The following is an 18,826-nucleotide window of genomic DNA, read 5'->3' as shown; positions in this document are numbered from 1 at the left end:
GTGGGCCCGGAATCTTACTTGGCTCGCCGGTACTTTAGGGTCATCGTCCACCCTGCTTACCCTTCCCTATTTACACAGAAGGACGGGAAAGCCCTTTTCCCTCTTTACTGGACATTGTCCCCCAGATCCTTATCCAGCCTCCCAAAAATATCTTTTTCCCTCGGAGAAAACTTCGCTGTTGAGGTCTTATCCCGACTTCCACCTTTTAATTGCATTGAACTGCTTGATGTCCCCCCAGGATCTAAATTTCTCCCCCGACTAGGTCCTTTTCCTGGTTCCTTTGTCGCACCCTTCGTTTTATACGTCTTTTATTTCTAACGGCTGCTTTCTCTTTTTCTTTTCAGGAAAAATGAACTTCTCCTCCGACGAACTGTTGAAGGCTTTCCTCTCTGGGGGTGTTAAAACCCCTTCCTCTGCTCATACTGGGGAGAAAAGGCAAAGCTCGCCATCGGGCGACGATGCTTCTAAGAAGAGAATACTGGACGAGCTGAAGTCACCTCTCGCTTCGTCAACCGTCCCTGGCGAGGAGGGCACTGCCTCTGGCGCTCTCACCCCGGTTGCTGTGGGCGACCCTTCTAAGCCTACTCACCAGGGCGAGGCGAGCATTGCCCAGGTTGAGGGCCCTTCTAGCCCCCCGGCGTCACCGATAGCCCTGTCCTCGCCAACTGTCGTTCACCTCTCAATTTCTGCCTCTGACTTGCCAACTTCTACTTCCCCCAAGGCTGTTGGCGAGGAAAAAGACCCCCCACTGAACCGTCCGCAGAAACCTACTGGCGAATCAAGCTCTGATCCCTTCTCCTTCCTTCTTTCTCATCCCTTCCTAGAGAAACTGAGGGAAACATCCAACCAGAACCCGCAAGACGTTGCCCAAGAAGCGGTGTCCAACCTCCTCCGAGCGGGCTACCTGTTCGCCTAAGTGGCTTGGGAAGCCCGCCCCCTTTCCAGGATTGCTGGACTCTGGCAGGAGGTGGAGAAACTGCGCACGACCAACCTTCAAATTAATGAGAATTGCTCCAAGCTGTCCAAACAGCTGCACTCGGAAACGGAAAAGACGACGAAGATGCAGAAAAAACTCACTGAGGCGAAGCTTACGAAGGCTGCTGCGGACAAGAAAGAGGAACAACTTGAAAGCCAAATTGAAGGGCTCCGCAAAACTCTTGGCACTCGGCAGGCTACTCTTGCTTCTCAGAAGGAAGATCTTTCGGCCAAGAATGAGGAAATCGCCAAGTTGCGCCGGGACCTAGCGGACAGGAGTAAAACTCTTGCCGACGCCCGCTCAGATTTGAAGTCGAACCGTAAACTTTTGGCCGAGAAAGACGCCCAGGCCCTCGCCTTGGAGGAGAGGATAAGGGGCGATGCTGCTCAAGCGGTGCCCAATGAGCGTATCCGTGGCTTCCTGATCGCCAACGCTCAAGTCAAACATCTCCATCCGAACATCGACCTTGGTCCCTTAGGAGTTTTCAAGAAGATTACACCCGTCGGGCTGGAGGGTGTCGAAGATCCACCGGGAGTCGCGAATGTTGACCTTGGAGATGCTGTGGAGAAAAAATGAAGAACAGATAGAATAACGTTTACTTCTTACTTTTATATTGGATTATTTTAATGTTAGTACTATTTTGTTTTACTCATCGTATCTTAGTTTAAGCCAGCCGTTTTCGGTTTTCATTACTATATTATTTCTCTCGCACGTTTTAGCGCTTTTTGATTTTCTCTTTCGCGTCCTTCATCGTTTCTCTGTTTCAGAATTACGTCTGACGACATTGATGGTGTGCTGGGTTCAACTAGGACTTGTTTCTCGGTTTTTGAACCGATGCTTTTGTTCGCACCGATATTTCCCGTATGAGCAGGTGCGGCCCCTCCAGCCTTATTAGGTGGGGACTTACAATTGCTAAGTGCCCAATGGCCATATGGGTTTACCCGAGACTTTCGAGCCTAGTTGAAAAATGCTCGCCCATATTTCGGGGAGATTACTAGGATAAGAAGCTTATCCACACATATCGCCGACGAGTGACGGCGAGCTGCGTCGGCTTTTCCGGAGCAATCCCCAGACATCAAGGTCGTGTTGGGATTGCCACCTTCAGGGAATTTTTCCCACCGAGCTCTCTCCGCAATTCAGTGTGATTGAAATTGCTGGATACAATTTTTGTATTTTCAATCAGGCGTGATAGCCAACAAACTCCCGAGATGGAGAACAAGAACGTGTCTTTGTTTTTACCATTTCCGGGCGCTTTCGGCCAATGACTTCTTGGGATAAGTACAAAAGTATGTTTCTCCATTTTGCATTTTACTCCACAGCCTACGTGAGGCGCATTGCCTTCCTTCGCCTCAAATCCAGCTCGCTCTCGGCTTATCAGCTGTAATAGTACTTCAGGTTTGCTGCGTTCCAAGACCGTGGCACCCGTTTCCCATCCAAGCTCTCCAGGTGATATGCTCCTCTTCCCAAAGCTTTTAAGATCCTGTAGGGCCCCTCCCAGATTGGGCTTAATTTGTTTCCGGTGACTCCTGTTCGCTTTTTGAGCACCAAATCCCCTTCTTGCATCTCCCTTGGTTTTACTTTTGTGTCAAACCTGGCCGCAACTCGCTGCTTCATCGTGGCCTCCCTAAGGCGAGCCTCATTGTGTGTCTCCGACAACAAGTCTAGCTCTATCGTCATGTTAGAGGAATTTTCGCCCTCGAACTTTGGTGTCGTTCGCCACGAACTGTTGTCTATCTCTACAGGGAGCATGGCGTCCGCCCCATAAGTCATTCTGAACGGAGTCTCCCCTGTAGTTGAGTGTTGTGTTGTATTGTAAGACCAAATAAAAATTGGGAGTTCATTTAACCACGCCCCCTTGGCCTCCGAGAGTCGGCGCTTCAAGCCTCGCAGGATGACTTTGTTCGCCGATTCTGCTTGTCCATTTGTTTGCGGATGCTCCACCGAAGAGAATCTCTTCTGAATGCCCATCTCTTCGCATAACTCCTTGGTTTGATTACTTGCGAACTGCGTCCCGTTGTCCGAGACGATCGCCCTTGGTACCCCGAACCGGCAGACGATTCTCTTACAGTAAAAACCTATAATTTTGGCTGCCATAATGCTCGCCAGAGGCTCAGCTTCAACCCATTTGGTGAAGTAGTCCACCGCCACCAGGATGAACTTCATTTGCGACCTAGCGGTGGTAAAGGGTCCGACGAGATTGACTCCCCACATGGCGAAGGGCCATGGGGAACTAATTGTGGCTAGTTGCTCCGGTGGAGCTCTGGGTAGGTCCGCAAATACTTGGCATTTCTCGCATTTCCTCACAAACTCTGCACAGTCCTTCTTTATCGTAGGCCAATAGAAACCCGCTCTAAGGACTTTGCTCGCCAGCGACCTTCCTCCAATGTGGCTTGCACACACTCCTTCATGGACCTCCGTCATAACAGCCTCGTACTTCTCAGGCGGAAGACACCTTAGGAGGGGCGAACTAAATCCTTGCCGGAAGAGTATCCCGTCGAGTAGCGTGTAGTGCCCCGCCTCCCTCCTTTGCGCCTTTGAGTATTTTATCACGTCACTTGGTTCTCCCGCTAGAATGTCAATGATGGGATTCCTCCAAGTTTCCTGGCGAACAACCGAAGCCACCAAATCCCCCTCTATGCTGGGATTGGCGAGGGTCTCTTGAATTACGCTCTGGTTGTTGCCAGGCTTCCTAGTGCTCGCCAGCTTGGCTAGGGCATCCGCCCTTTGGTTTTGCGTCCTCGGCACGAATTCAACCACCACCTGTTGCAAACGACCCATGAGCTGCTGCACGCGCTCCACATACTTTATCAAGGCCAGCTTCTTTACCTGGAACTCCCCATTGACCTGGCTTGCCACTAGCAGCGAGTCCGTTCTTACCAGTAGACTATCGATTTGCACCTCAAGTGCTAGTTTTAAACCCGCAATAAGAGCCTCATATTCTGCTTGGTTATTGCTAGTTTTGAACTGGAATTTGAGGGACTGCTCCAACACCAACTCCCCGGGCTCCTGCAACGTGACCCCAGCCCCGCTTCCGTTTTCGAAAAACAATATCCATTGCGTGCTCACCTTTTCCCCTTATTCCGGCGTCAACTCCACAACAAAATCCGCTAAGGTCTGTGCGCCGACCATTCCCCTTTTGTCATACTGCATTCCATATTTCGACAACTCCACAGACCACGCGACAAACCTTCCTGAAAAATTTGTCTTCTGCAATACCTGTCTCAAAGGAAGGCCGGTTCTTATTTTTACCTGAAAGCTTTGAAAATACGGTCGTAGGCGTCTAGCGGTGACGAGGATGGCGAGCGCCGCTTTTTCTATCTTCTGATACCTGACCTCTGCCCCCTGAAGTGTGTGACTTACAAAATAGACTATCTTTTTCTCTTCATCCACCTCCTGAAGAATCACCGAGCTTATTGCGTGATCGCCAACAGAAAGGTATAAATGCAAAGGTAGGCCTTGGACAGGTTTCGAAAGGACCGGTGGGACGGACAACATCTCCTTGAGGTGCGTGAAAGCTTCCTCGCACTCTGAATTCCACTCGAATGCCGCGTTCTTCTTGAGGCATTTGAAGAACGGGGCTGACTTGTCGCCCGAGTGAGGGAGAAAACGGGATAAGGCCGCGATCCGCCCGGTTAGCCTCTGTTCTTTCTTCACGTTGCTTGGGCTTTTCATCTCCTGGATCGCCTTGCACTTGTCTGGATTGATTTCGATTCCTCTGGACGTAATCATGAAGCCTAAAAACTTCCCACCTCGTATGCTGAAAGAACACTTTTTCGGATTAAGCCTCATGTTATGCTTCCGAATCCTACCGAAGGACTCCATCAAATCCTCATGATGATTCGATCCCAGAACCGACTTGACGATGATATTGTCAACGTATACCTCCATGTTCCTTCCTACTTGGCCTTCAAACACTCTATCCATCAACCGCTGATACGTCGCCCCCGCATTCTTCAACCCAAAAGGCATAGTTTGGTAACAGTAGTTCACCCTTGCGGTCATAAAAGCTGTTTTGTCTTCGTCCGACGGATGCATCTTGATTTGATGATACCCTGAGTAAGCATCCATTAAACTCAGAAGTTCATTCCCTGAAGTTCCGTCCACCAGCTTATCTATGCTCGGCAAGGGATAGGAATCCTTTGGGCATGCCTTGTTCAAGTCTGTATAATCTACGCACATTCGCCATTTCCCGTTCGCCTTCTTGGCCATCACAACATTTGCCAACCAGGTAGGGTATTTGATTTCTCGTATGAAGTTTATCGCAAGCAACTTGTTTACCTCTTGCTGGATAGCCTTCTCTTTCTCGTTTCCCATTCTGCGGCGAGTTTGGGTTATAAGCTTAGCCCCCGGATTCAATGCAAGCCTGTGGCAAATGAAGTTTGCGTCTATACCTGGCATGTCCTTGTGACTCCAGGCAAAAAAGTCTAGATTGTCGCCTAACAACTTTGAAAACCTTTGTTCTTGGTCCTTACTTAACTTGCTTCCTATCATGAGTATCTTCTCGCCGAACTTCAGCTCTTTGGTTTCTTCTATCGGGGTGGGCCTACTGGCACGTCCCTCGCCCCTTAGGTCCAAATTTACTTCTGGCGCCTCAACTTCGCTGCAACGGTGTCCGACTGTAGCATTTTTCTTCCCATATCGATCCACAACATTACAGTAGCATTCCCTTGTGATCCTTTGATCCACGACAATTCTTCCAATATGCTCACTCGGCAGTGGATATTTCACCGCCAGGTGTGCTGTTGAGATCACGGCGCACAGACGCTTTAAGGTGTTTCGCCCGATGATCATGTTGTATGACCCCTCCGCCTCAAGGATTAGATATTTGACGCTGATCGTCCTAGCATTCTCTTCCTCGCCAAACGTGGTGTCAAGGTCAATTGCGCCCTTCACCCATACTTGCTCTCCCGCGAATCCCACCAGGGTTCCCCCATAAGGAGCAAGACTTCCCTCGCGCACACCGAGCTGAGCAAATGCTCCGCCATAAATGATGTCTGCCGAACTTCCCTAGTCTAGAAGTACTCGCTGCACGGTGAGCTGATTAACACGGAGGGAGATCACGATCGGATCATCTAAATGCGGTTTTATTCCGAAGAAATCAGCAGACGAAAACTTGATATCTGGATGTTGAAAACCAAAAGGAATCTCTGTAACTGCATTCACCGCTCTAACGTATCGCTTCCGTGCCGCACTAGTGGTTCCTCCTCCACCGAAACCTCCAGCAATCGTGCCAACCTCTTTCGCCGTCGGAAACACATTGCCCCGCGTCGTGGCTGATTTCCCCGCTACAATCTGCTTTACCACCGCGCGCTGCAGAGCTCGACATTTTCCAGTATTGTGTCCTGAGATTCGGTGATAAGCACACCACTCTGCTTCCATCTGTCCTTGAGAGAAAGGAGACTTCGGTCGTTGTACCGAATCTCGGTAATGTTGTCTGTATGAAGCATCAAGCTTCGGCGCTGTGTTTGTGGCGCTCGTTTCCGCATCATGTCGTTCCAGGCGATTTATGACGTCACGAATCAGCCATCGCCAACCCGCTCCATGACTCGGTTCTTGAGGTTGAAGCTACGCACCTCCCTCGTTTCTCGAGAAAGAAGCCAAGGACCTTGCTTTCTCATCGTGCCGTTGCGGCGGCTCGCGTGCTCGCTCTAACCTCTCTCCATCTGACAATCGATGCTTCACCATTGAGCTCCACTTGTTTTCCTAGATGCTCCAACGGAAGATCTTCGAAACTCAGAATCAAGGAATCTCTCCTCTCAATCACTATCAACGAAGAAATTTCAGAAAATCGCTAAGAAAAATGAGTTTCACTCCTCTGAGTCACGATCCACGTAGTCCGGGAATAGAAATCTACCGTTCCCCATAGACGGCGCCAAATGTTCCGTGCTAGAACATAAAGAGGGAAGGTTGTACCCAAAGTATAAGGAAGGTGATGAGAATGCTTAGAGAGAGAAGCTCTAACCGCTTAGAGAGAGAAAATGTAACTGAATTTCAATGTTATTATTACTCAAATGAGCTAAGAGTCCCTTACAATTGGTATTTCCCTCCTATTTATAGAAGTGGCGTTGGGCTTTGACGCCTTTAACCTGCATAAGTGGGTCAGTTGGGCCTCGGGAAGGGAGGCCCAAGATCATGGTGCGTCCCCCGCCCAAGGTCAGGCTTCCTGGGCGAGGGACCCTGGGGTCTCGCCCAGTCCAATAAAGTAACCTTTTGCTGTCAAGAAAAAACTCCGAAAAGGAGAAAAGACCCCAAACGAGGCTAAAGCAAGAAGAACAGCAACTGACTCATCAAATACCCACAGAGGAACAAAACCAACAAGCCCTAACACGACCAAAGATACAAAACCCAAACAAAATAAACACAAAAATCCCAAACAAAACAAAGGGGCAACCCAGAAGAACCATTGTGGGAAGGACTAGGAAGGACCGTCAAAAAGAAGAAATAACCACTACTAAGACAGCCTACAGGCATGGATTTGGGTTGCTATCTTGTTTAGAGCGGTCTCATCTATACATGCAATCGTACATCATACCAGATATAACCCCATCGAAAGGGCACTTCTCGCCCTAGTCATTACACCACCAGGTTCTAAAAACTCTAACGATAAAACCATCAGCTGATTACCTTCAATAGCTTCCAATGATCAAGAGTGCTCGGCTAACATAGAACTGCTTGCAACCATACCAAGATCCTTCACCTTTCCACCTCTCTTCTCATACTTCCTTTGTCTTCCCCTAGGCCTCGAACATCTAGTCCCACCAGCAGCTACGACAAATGGCTCCTTCTGAGTCGCACCCCCCCCTTAAGTTTCTTAGGACGACCACACCCTCTTTGAGGAACCCAACTAATATTCATACATGTGGGGAGAAGCACCGCCTCGTCCTCCCCGCCTTTTAACTAGCTAACAAATACTTGAAATTAGTTAAATAATAATATATTTACTAGTCATATTTTTTATGTAGCATAATATCCACGTTCATGGGATGATTATTATATTCATTTAAAAAAATATAAGTTAAATTCATAATTATCATTAATAATTGATACCTCTCACCATTTCAAATATGACACAAAATATGAGTCAAACCAATAATGGTTTGCCAATAATGGTTTGGCCTAAAAGAAACTAGGGAGAATACCAATCAGAAATTAAAACTATTAATTTTTATATTATTTTTCGTTCATTCACTTTATACTTTTCCTTTTTTAGAATTTTGTTTTTATGACTTCTTCTCAATTAAATAGTATATAATGAAACGTTGTTAGGCATTCATCACATTGAAAAATAGTTTAAGAGTGAAATACTTGAAAAATGGCTTCTCGCGTATGTCAGCCTTTTCCTCTTGTAATTTTCTAGATTACTTTGGTTTTATCTTCAGGTAAGAAGAATGAAGTGATTTTCATCTCTTACATTCTATTTTTAATTTATAACAAATAAGAAAATTGAACAATAATACTTGTATTCTTATTTTCGTAGTCAATCTTGAATGTTACAACAGTAAAATTAATCATTTTTTATTTACAAAGTTTTCAACAATTTTTTATTTTCTTTGTGAAGAGATATTTTTGTTTATGTCAAGCATATCAAAAGTTGTTTTTATTGTAGTAGCATCTTAGGTAGTTAATATGAAATATATTACACATTAAAAATGAAAGAATCTTGAACATTAAATTGTGAATTTTCTTCTTGTCGCAGGTCTAGCAATAGGGCAAGATCCCGATGACCCTTCTTGCATTGGCCCTTGCGATAATGAAGGAGAATGTAGATTTCAATGTACTATTCAAGGATCGCTTAGGGGTCATTGTCAAAAACATGGTGTATCTTTAGTTTGTTGTTGTTAAGTTTAATGATGTACACGGTACCTAAGAGGATTACACTAAACTTATAAATAAAAGTAATAATTAAATAAATCATTGGTTATGATTGGAGTTCAAAAGAGTATTTATGATACACATGAACTCTTCTTTCAAAAGCGAAACTTTGTTAGAAAATTAAATGAGAAATATATACAAAGGGTCACAAAACACCACAAAACGCCAACCAACACCAACCAAAAACAAAGAAACTACTTATGACAACTTCAATACAAATTTGGATGAATTTCTTAAAGCTAAGCCTCTAAACCCATGTACCTTGTTAGCAAGACATGACTCCTTACCCAAAAGCCAAGTTCTTTCTTTTCTCTAGCAGTCACACCATACTCAGCTAGAACCAGTTCAAGAAAACTTAACAAAGGATTCTCTTTAATATCATGACTCTCGATCCCTTTGGACATCAAGGATTCGATCCTCCTGATACCGATGTTGTCTCTTTCCCTTGCTTTGTTGCACTAGTCAACGTCTTCTTTGTAACCGCCTAAATTTCACCCTCTTGCGAACCACCAACACAACAAGAAATGCCTCCAAAAATGTTACGCCATGTTGTCCTCTTTTTTGGGTGAGCTCGACGTCTAGGGTTACTAACCGTGTTATAAGACTCGCAAGTGCTGCCCCTGTTCGAAAAATTCTAAGAACCACCGCCAACAACCTCACTTGAAAAGAATATATCATTTGAAACATTTGCATCTATAGATAACATTTCTTGAGGCACTGATAAAGATTTCAAAGTCGGATGCTTGATATAGAAAAATGAAAATAATCAGGCCACACATATATAGAAGGAAATGTCATTGAAGATATTTAAAATCCGGATACTTGATAAACTTCCTTTTTTTTTTACAACAATAAACCTTCTAGGTACAACAACATGAAATCAGTCATTAATTAAAAGAGCCATCAACAACAGAATCATCATAAATACAATTATAGAAAATTAGGGAATTAATCATGGCACAGATCGTTACCCTTGGTACAACCTCCAGGTCATAGTTGTGAGCAGAAAAATCAGTCATAAAGTTCTCCTTAGACGGTTCCATAAAGTAATCAATAGCTTTGCCTTCATTAATAATTCGATTTCCTGAACAAAATGCGATTTTAGAATCTTGGTTACGATTTTCGGTTATGAGGATATTTTAGAAAAAGAGGTTAAGGGAGCTTGGTTAACCCTAGTTGTTTCTCCTTTCACATGAATATTCACTAGAGCATAAATGAACCCTCCACCCTAATAACCCGGGTCGCGATAGTAATGTCCCTTTTCATCCATTCTCACGTTCATTCTGCTGCAGCTTAATTTAACCCACCCTCACGTTCATCTCTTCTTCTTCTCCTAATAGTAAGTCCGAGAAATGTTTTCTTACTCTCTCGCTGTTACCCGAGTTTTAGTGTTAGGTCGATCTTATTTTTTTCTCTTATGTTCATCTCTTTTGCCACATGCTCCATCGCCACCGATCTCATAAACTTTTGCCTCTGGTAGATATGCTCATAATCATCATTGACACCTTGGTTTGAATTCTGATCACGATTTAGAGAACTCAATAATTGTTTGTGTTCATTCTACTCGCCTACCGCCACTGATCAGTATTTGGATATCATGTTATGTACTTATCTGACATGTATGCTTGCTTTATTTCTAATTTTAGGCTTAATTAAATTTTTGGTCCTCAACCTTTGCCATAAATATGGTTTTAGTCCCTCGCTAGCGTAAGTGTGGGGATTGGTCCCTAGTTTTTAGTGACATCGGTTCTCGCACAGGACAGATGTCGAACGCGATGCTGGGACAACCGGTTCGACAACTGACTAACAGTAACAAAACCAGAAAAATAATAAAGTAGAACATAGAAGATTGGTAACCCAGTTCGGTGAAACTTCACCTACGTCTGGAGGGTTTGCACCCAAAGAAAGGAAATCCACTATCTCAAGATTCAGGAATTACAGACACTCATGAACACCACAGTTCATAGTTCACTTCCAAATCTACCCAAGTGTATTTCTACTTAGTATTTCCCCCTAAGTACGAGAGCCCCTCTCACTTTCTCTCAATCACTGCCACAACGATTGGTAACAAACAATCAACAATCAGAGTTTGAAGAATCAAAGAACACAGAACACAACTTTGCTTTATAGAATCAGGGAGCAAAGTTTGTTCACAAGAAATAAGGATAAAGAACAATGAACAACCCTAAAACACTTGATCTCTCTCTATTAGCTTCAGTAGTCTTCAAGCTTTAGGTCTTCATCTTTTTTATAGACTTCAACAGCAGCAGGTAGGCACTAGGGTTTGCTTGGGCTGAAGTAACAGATTGCAACAATAATCAAATCAAAACAGAATCTCCAAAGATCTTGTTGCGTTTTTCCCAAGTAAAGATAGAAACAAATCTTTTATAACAATTGCTGGTGCATTTGAGACTTCAAGAGAACTTGCAGCAACAAATTTCTTCCTCCATTCCTTCATAACATCTACACCAGAACTTTGAGATTTAAGAAGAGCAACATCCTTTGAATATGATCTATTCACCCTAGATGGCTGTGGAGACATCTCTTCCTTGCCGTAGAACTTGACTCTAACTCCTTCTTTAGGTTTCCACTCTTTCCTTGATGAAGCTACTTGTGGATTAGTCCTTGGTTGATCATGAGACTGAGGATATCCATATAGCTTGTAACAGTAGGGTCTTATATGACCAAGTTTGCCACAGTGATGACATCTCCAAGTAGATTTCTTGGATTTTCTGAACTGAGGGTACACATGTCGTACAGAATGATGCGACATTGGGTCTGACATTGGTTGCTTAGTTTGCTTTTCAGATGAAGCAGACTTATTTGCACTCTTGTAGCTGAAGCCTATCCCCTCCATATCTCCAACTGTTTTCCCAACTTCCAGAATCTCCTCTAACACATTAGTACTTTTATTCATCATACGAATAGACTTTTTCATACCTTCAAGCTTTGAGTTCAGTAATATTACCTCCTCCTGCAGTTTTGCATTAGTGATCTGAAGTTTCTCATTCTCCTCACGCAACTTGCTGATGGTCTTTACTTCTTCTTGCAAACTGGAGTTATTACTCTGAAGTTGCTTCTTCTCAGCAATCAAATCCTTGACTTCTTTTCTCATTTTCTCACCATACGTACATGATTCCTCCCACTTAGCTAGCAACAATTTGTAGGTTTCAACTAGTTTTTCCTCATCACCATCACTTGACTCAGCATCAGAATAGCACTTCCCAATGAGAGCCTTTACATGAATAGCCTTGGTTGTATCATTCTCATGTTTGTCTTTGAGTTAAAATTCAGTATTCTTCACATTGTCCGACACATTGTCCAGGACATTTGTATTTGACATTCTGCCCAAACTCTTCAACGCTTTGTTAAGTAATGATACAACTTCTGCAATGTTTGCATCAGTATCCTTCTCCCTCTGATCTTCATCTTCTTCAGTGTTGGACACAAAAGTTATACTCTTCGCCTTCTTCTCAGATCTACCATTAAGAGACATCTCAAAGGTTTGCCAGGAACCAATGAGTTCATCAACCTTGATGTTACTGATGTCTTGGGCTTCTTCAATGGCAGTTACCTTCATATCAAACCTCTTGGGGAGAGACCTGAGAATCTTTCTTGCTAACTTTTCTTCAGACATGGGTTCCCCTAGGGCAAAAGAAGAGTTGGCTAGATCCCTTATACGCATGTGAAACTCATATATGGATTCATCCTCATTCATCTTCATAGTCTCAAACTGAGTTGTAAGAAGCTGAAGCTTTGACATACGAACTCTTGATGTTCCTTCATGGGCAGTCTTGAGAATCTCCCATGCTTCTTTAGCCACAGTACATGTGTTGATTAACCTGAACATATTTTTGTCAACTCCATTAAAAATAGCATTCAAGGCTTTGGAGTTTCCAAGAGCTTCGTCATCTTCTCTCTTTGTCCACTTATCTTCAGGCTTCAATTCAGTTGTGGATGCTATCACAGGATGTTTCCAGCCCTTGACTATTGCCTTCCATGTTATATTGTCCATAGATTTGAGAAAAACCACCATTCGAGCCTTCCAGTAGTCATAATTGGTACCATCCAAAATTGGTGGCATATAGATTGATCTTCTTCCATCCATAATGTTGTCCTTGAGAACAGTATATATTCCCTGGAGCTCACCCAACAGAATAGGGTGCCTGCTCTGATGCCAATTGTAAATACGGTTCTCGCACAGGACAGATGTCGAACGCGATGCTGGGACAACCGGTTCGACAACTGACTAACAGTAACAAAACCAGAAAAATAATAAAGTAGAACACAGAAGATTGGTAACCCAGTTCGGTGAAACTTCACCTACGTCTGGAGGGTTTGCACCCAAAGAAAGGAAATCCACTATCTCAAGATTCAGGAATTACAGACACTCATGAACACCACAGTTCATAGTTCACTTCCTAATCTACCCAAGTGTATTTCTACTTAGTATCTCAACCTAAGTATGAGAGCCTCTCTCCCTTTCTCTCAATCACTGCCACAGTGATTGGTAACAAACAATCAACAATCAGAGTTTGAAGAATCAAAGAACACAGAACACAACTTTGCTTTATAGAATCAGGGAGCAAAGTTTGTTCACAAGAAATAAGGATAAAGAACAATGAACAACCCTAAAACACTTGATCTCTCTCTATTAGCTTCAGTAGTCTTCAAGCTTTAGGTCTTCATCTTTTTTATAGACTTCAACAGCAGCAGGTAGGCACTAGGGTTTGCTTGGGCTGAAGTAACAGATTGCAACAATAATCAAATCAAAACAGAATCTCCAAAGATCTTGTTGCGTTTTTCCCAAGTAAAGATAGAAACAAATCTTTTATCAAAGATTATTTCAACAAATAACAACCCAACAATTAAAACCCTTCTGGAATGGCTACTTGCTCCTCAAGTAACTCAAAAACATATCTTCAGTAAATCTTCAGAGGGCCCACAAAATTAACCTTCAGCAAAGGACTGATGTCCTAGCTTCACGAAATCAGATGCCACGGCATCTGCTTCGACAATCAGTTGTTTTTGACAAAATGCATGACAAAATGTTCCAACAAAAACCTTAATCGAATCCTTCATTTAATTAAAAAAAATCATTCTTCATCTTCTGGATCCTCATCCATACATTTTTCATCATCATCATCATCTTTCATCCTTCATCATCATCTTCATCGAAACATCTTTCGTCATTATCAACATCCTCTTCATCAACATCTTCCCCCACCGCATCCTCCCCTTCTTCGTTCAACCTTCCCCATTTCCCCCTGGGTTTCGATCTGCCTCAGCTTGGTGGTGTTTCTAGGTTCGCCGTTCTTATTTTTTTCAGATCTGCGATGTGGGTATGGTAGCGGTGGGTTGGGGTTATGGGTTTTGGGGGTGAAAGTTTCCATAGCCATGGTGGGTGGGGATTCTGGGTGTGGTGGATATGGATTGCGGTCGGTGGAGAAAAGGGGGCTAGATCTGGAGGAGGAGGACGAAGATGAAAGCATCCTCTTCCCTCACATAGGTGTCACAACCGAGGTCGCGGCGGGACGACACATACAAGTTTTTTAAATAAGAAGAGTCGCCACCAATTTATTAAGGGAAATTGGAACCCTTAAAATAAAATAAAACTGGTATGCGATAAAGTTCTCGGTTCGGGAGTCATTTACGTATGAGGAAGGTATTAGCACCCCACGACGTCCGTAAAAATCGGTTACCTCTGATTAATTGTGCAAAAACTAATAACTTTAAAAATATTCATTTTACCCCAAAATGAAGATTTAAATTTTAATATCCTATACAACAAAAAGGCCTTTTACAGCGGTTAAAAAAGGCCTTTTACAGCGGTTCCGAAACGTTGTAGATCTTGCCGCTGTAAAAAATTATTCAGCGGTTCGAACCGCTATAAAAGATCCTTACTTACAACGGTTATTTTACAATAATCGTTGTAAATACCTACCTGCCATAGCGGGTCCTTTATTTTACCGCTGTACTTGTACCCTTTCAACAACGGTTTCTTAACATTAACCGCTGTAATTGAGACACTATTACAGCGGTTAGAACCGCTGTAATTTAGTATTATTATTATTATTATTTAGCCGCTGAATACCACCTGGCCAGCGATCAACATTTTAATTTCTTTACGGCAGCATACAATATTCAGCCCTAAAATCAACAATTTCTAAAACTATCAACATTCAGCCATAAAATTGAAACAATTTCTACAAAAGCTTCATACCACGTCCTTAAAGCTTCATTTTCTCTAAACTTCAGCATATCTACCAATATATATATACAAAAGCTTCATAAATCTGAAACAATTTCTAAAGTGCATAATCAGCCACGTCCTTAAACTTCATCTACCACTATCTAATAGTTATCTAATAGATTAACTACTAAAAAAAATTGTTAAATACATAAGCGGCCCACTCATATTTAACTTCACACAATTGCTCTCCATCATAGGAATTAAACTGACAATCTTCAAAATACTTCAAAACAGCATAAAAATAGAGTTAAGTTACAGTTAGAGCTTTTAAAATCCAATGCAAATGGATATCAAAGTTTCTTACCCTCGTTGGGATCATAAGTTGTTGGTGAGTGATTATATCTTTCATGAACTTCATCACATAATATCCGCAATCAACATTATTAGTCTGACGAGGGCACTACAAAAGTCAAAGAATAAAGACGACTAAATGGATGATGTAAACTCATATATCTATGGAAACCTTTATGTAAATAAATAGACAAGTTTATAAACAGATCAAAAGTTCAATAACAATTAGAAAAGAGGTTTCCATCAGCACATGAGTACACCCAGGATACGAAATGAAATCACTTTTTCACCCCTCACACAGCAAAATCCACTGATACTACACTGAATATACAAGTACTCCAACCAACTATCCCACCACATACAAATACACCTCGAAAAAAGAAATATCACATATAACCAGCCATACACCAGAACATTGACCATTATATAAGCCAACATATGCAGACAAATCCCACAACTGAAGAGAGCCCAACTACAAACACCCAAAACCAATCACAACCCCCTCCCCATTATGCAGACAAATCCCACAACTCTAGCCTCCCATTTCTCCCACATTTTGCTCAGAAATCAACAACCTCATTCCCCTCCCTCAAAATGTGTCTTCCCCCAAACAATTGACTAAAGGAATAAGTTGATCAATCTTATTCACTATTTGAAACAACCTCCATGGTCTCCTACTATTTCACAAAGATCCAGTACTTACAGATTAAAATTACTAGAGTTTAAGATACACAAATAAAAGCAAAAGTAAAAAAAATTGATAAAAAGCACTACTATCATTCAACCAATGCCTTTTTACTACAAAAACACTACAAAATTATGACAAATTAGGACAGGTAGCATTCAATTCCCAATACTATAAAATTTCTCCAAATTGTTAGCACTTAGCATCAATACCTCACAACATACTATACGGTAATAACGAGTTAATGTTATACCTCGATAATATCCCACGGAACATAGTTTTGTTTTGCTTTGGGAACACTCATACCAGAAGTTTATCGATGAACCTTCACAACCCTAATAAATTCAACAAAGAGTAAGATATATAAGTAAATAGTTTCCCTTATCATACCGTATGTTAAAAAGAACAAAATTTTGTACTTACGTATCAAATATAAGCTTCATATCTTTGTATTATATCCTGAGAACATTGAATGGGGTAGAGTACCCAAAGTGTGAGGAAAGTAGGATGAATGTTTTAGATAGAGAAGCTCTAACTGCTAGAGAGAGAGAGAATAACTGAACTTCAATCTGAATATTTCTCAAATGAGCAAAGAGTCCCTTACAATTGGTATTCCCCTCCTATTTATAGGGCTAGAGTTGGGCTTTCGCGCCTTTAACCTATCTAAATGGGCCAGTTGGGCCTCGGGGAGAGAGACCCAAAGTCCTGATGCGTCCTGCGCCTAAGGCTGGGTCTCCTGGTCTCGCCCAGTCCACAAGACACCGAGCTCGAAGCATGAGAGCTAAGTGTGTCTTTAAACATAAAATCAAGGTGCGAGCCATAAAAACCTTATCGATGCTAAGACCTAAAATTTTAATAAAATGAAGAACCGTAGCCAACATGGCTTAGAGAATAAAGCATTTAAAATCCATATATTCCAGACTTTGTGCTGCGTCACCCCCTTCTCGGGCGAACAGAGTACATATGCAGTCTTGAGGCTGTTGTTCCTTTGTTGTCATCAATTTTGTAAAAAAACAACCTGATGTCCTAGCCGATGTTGTGACATCTGCCTTGATGAAGGCCAGGACATCCGCCCCTGCTGGTATGCAAGTGGGTCCCTTGTGGTTATGCTTTATGGTATGATCTGTGCTTACTTGAAGGTCAAGTAACTGTGTGTTGGGAGCCAGTTGCGGGTTGTTATTGTTGAAGCAAATCTGTGATTAAAAAGATTTGTTTCTATTTTTACTTGTTGATCACTCATATCAGATCTTGAAAGATTCTCTGCTGATATGAGTTGGATCAAAGTGTTCTTCAGCCCAAATAAACCCTAGCCGCCTCTGCTGAAGTATATATATTGGCAAAGACCTGAAGCTTGACGTTGATCGAGAGAATTACCTTGAAGATCAAGTGTTCTTAAGAGTGTAAGTTGTTCTTTGTCTTTGTTAGTTGTGAACTCGTCTTGCTCACTGATTCTATAAAGTTAGACTGAGTTCTGTGTTGTGTTTGAGTGTCAAACAAACTCTGTGTTATTGTTGTTCACCAATCACTGTGGCAGTGATTGAGGAAAAGTGAGAGGGGCTCTCATACTTAGGCTGTGGTTCTAAGTAGAATACCACTGGGTAGAATAGGTTAAGAACAATGAACTTGATGTGTTCATGTGGGTCTGTAATACCTAGTTCTTGAGATAGTGGAATTCCTTTTCATTGGGCGAAAGCTAACCAGACGTAGGTGTAGTTTCACCGAACTGGGTTAACAACTTCCTGTGTCTTGTTTCCTTTTAGTTGTTTGTTGTTTCGTGTTCAGGTCTTTCAGTTGTATGATGTTCTAATCGATTGTCCCAGCATCGTGCAGGACATTTGTTCTAAGGGATCTAGAATTTCAATTGGCATCAGAGCAGGCACCCCTGTTCTGTGTGGGTGAGCTCCAGGGAGATAGTTTCTTGATCTCATGGACAATAAGGAGGGAGGATCGATCAACAGGCCACCAATCCTGGATGGCTCCAATTATGATTACTGGAAGGTTCGAATGATAGCTTTTCTCAAGTCTATTGATATCGAAACTTGAAAGGCTGTTGTCAAAGGCTGGAAGCATCCTGTCAAAGCTCAAGCAGAAGGAAGTACATCTACTCCTGAAGAAAAACCTGAGGATGAATGGACAAGTGCTGAAGAAGAAGCTTCTCTGGCAAACTCAAAAGCAATGAATGCTATCTTCAATGCTGTGGACAAAAACATGTTTAGATTGATTAATACTTGCACTGTTGCCAAAGATGCTTGGGAGATTTTGAAAACAGCACATGAAGGTACAACCAGGGTGAGGATGTCTAGACTCCAGATGCTTACTACTCGTTTTGAGAACTTGACAATGACAGAAGATGAGACTATTTCTGAATATCACATGCGTGTGCGTGATCTGTCAAATGCTTCATTTGCTCTAGGAGAACCTATGTCAGATGAAAAGCTTGTGAGGAAAATCTTGAGGTCTGTAACCAGCAAGTTTGCAATGAAGGTCACTGCTATTGAAGAAGCTCAAGATATCAGCAGTTTGAAAGTGGATGAGCTGATTGGTTCTCTGCAGACTTATGAGTTAAAGTTGGGTGAAAAACCTGAAAAGAAGACCAAAAGCATTGCTTTTGTATCCAACACCACTGAAGGAGATGATGCTGATAGTGAAAGTGAGAATCTATCTGAAGCTCTGGCCCTTCTTGCTAGAAAATTCAACAGAGCTCTAAGGAAGATAGACAGAAGGACTAGGCCAAATGTCCAGGACATTA

This window comes from Lotus japonicus, chromosome 4 (genome assembly GCF_012489685.1).
Source record: "Lotus japonicus ecotype B-129 chromosome 4, LjGifu_v1.2".
In the NCBI taxonomy this organism is placed as follows: Eukaryota; Viridiplantae; Streptophyta; class Magnoliopsida; order Fabales; family Fabaceae; genus Lotus; species Lotus japonicus.
Note: the sequence above shows the minus strand (reverse complement) of the source record.